The sequence below is a fragment of the Fukomys damarensis genome, unplaced genomic scaffold (assembly GCF_012274545.1).
Source record: "Fukomys damarensis isolate Sample0158 unplaced genomic scaffold, DMR_v1.0_HiC HiC_scaffold_32, whole genome shotgun sequence".
Taxonomy (NCBI): Eukaryota; Metazoa; Chordata; class Mammalia; order Rodentia; family Bathyergidae; genus Fukomys; species Fukomys damarensis.
In genome coordinates this window covers 13057660-13059655 of record NW_022900944.1, presented here as the reverse complement: position 1 = coordinate 13059655, position 1996 = coordinate 13057660, and the positions used below count along the sequence as shown (strand labels likewise).

At 35.3% G+C, this 1996-nt stretch overlaps 1 protein-coding gene across 7 annotated transcripts in view; it reads left to right on the top strand.

The window, feature by feature from the left end:
• Nucleotides 1-1996, top strand: part of Chd9 (chromodomain helicase DNA binding protein 9) — a 238395-nt gene that overhangs the window by 77903 nt on the left and 158496 nt on the right. The gene's annotated exons all lie outside the window — the stretch shown is intronic.

Sequence of the window (1996 nt, the reverse complement as noted above, 5' to 3'; positions counted from 1 at the left end):
CCAGTGTGATGTGGTGCATAGAGTACTAGATTGAGACTTCAGGAGAGACCTTCCACAGGAGGCAGTATTAAGCTGGATTCTTCCCAAGTAAATAGCAGTAGTTTGTAAACAAAGCAAAAATTGATATGGTACAAATTTTATATTGGATACAAATGCTGAAGGATGACTTATGAATGAATGAATAATTTGGTAGGGGTCAATAATAGGTGAAATGAAACAATTTTTAGAATTTTTTAGAAGATTAATTCATTTAATAAAACAACACTGAGAGACCTATTTGTACAGCATATAAAAACAACTATGAGACATGGGGAAATGTTAATGTGCAACTGAAGTATATTTGTGTAAGTCCTATTATAAAACATGTACTGAATTACTTTATTTTTATTTTTGAGGTCCCACTTAAATATTACCTCATCTCAAAAAAAATATTATTTCACCTTTATGCCTTTTCCGACCTTTTCTGACCATAATAATTTGGTATCTAATCTGGGCTACCATAATGCAGTACTTTGTATATTCCTCTGTTAAAGCATATATCACACTATTCATATTTTTTCTTCCCTTCTAGATTATGTTTTTGTTTTTATTTTTGTGGTGCCAGGGATTAAACCCATGACTTTCACCCTGGTCTACATCCTCAGACCTTTTTTTATCTTTTTTCTTTTGAGATGTGGTCTTGCCAAGTGGCTACATTGCCCAGACTGGGCTCAAACTTGGCATCCTTCTGCTTCAGTCTCGCAGAGTACTGGAATTATAGGCATGCACAACTATGCCTGGATATATTATGACTTGTTTCAATTCGATTTTTTAGTGCTTAATAATTTTACAAAATACAATTTTTTTAGTGTTTATATTTTGATCATGTGCATCCTACCATTGCCCTCCCTCACACACCCTCCTCTTTCCTCTTTTTCCCTTCCTCTTGCCTGATAAGTCTCCCTTCTACTTTCAATAGCATATTTGTTAGATTTCACACATTAGGGAAAACATATAATACTTGTCTTTCTGAGACATGCTTAGCATGCTTAACATGATTTCATTTCATCCATTTTCTAGCAAAAGACAAAATTTCTTTGTTCTTTATGGCTGAATAATACTCCCTTTGTATATAAATACCACATTTTCTTTATTCACTCATCTGTGGATGACCCCTTAAGCCTGTTTCATATCTTGGCTATTGTGAATCGTGCTGCAATAAGCACAGGTATGCAGGTATCCCTAATTCCTTCTGGTATATAACAAGGAGTGGGATAGCTGGATCAAAGGATAGTTCTATTTTTACTTTTTTGAGGAAAGTCTCCATACTGATCTCCATAGGGGCTGTACTAATCTACAGCAGGATAGATGGTTTTCTTCCCCCAGTTCTTGCCAACCTTTATTTGTATTCTTGATGATAGCCATTTTGATTAGGGTAGGGTGAAATCTCCATCACTTTATTTGTTTGTTTGTTTGTTTGTTTATTTATTTATTTATTTTGAGACAGGGTCTCACTATGTAGTTGAGACTGACCTGGAATGTACTTTGTAGCCCAGGCTGGTCTCAAACTCAGAGATCCTCCTGCCTCAGCCTCCCGAGTGCTGGGATTACAGGCATGTGCCACCATGCTGGCTTCCATTACTTTTGATTTGCATTTGCCCAATGATTAAAGTTGTTGGACATTTTTCACATACTTACTGTACTTTTTTGAGAAATGTCTGTTCAGTTCTTTTGTCCGTTTATCGATTATTTTTGTGATATTTTTGTTGATGATGGTGCTAAGTTTTTTTAGTTCTTTTTATATACTAGATATTGATCCCCTGTTAGAAAGGAGTTGGCAAAGATTTTCTATGGGCTATGTCTTCACTGTGTTGGTTGTTTCTTTTGCCATGCAGAAACTTTGTAATTTGATGTAGTCCCATTTATTGAGTCTTGCTATCATTTTCTGTTACCTGAGTCCTATTCAGGAAGTTTTTGTCCCTGTGTCTTCAGTTGTTCGTATGTATGATATATATAT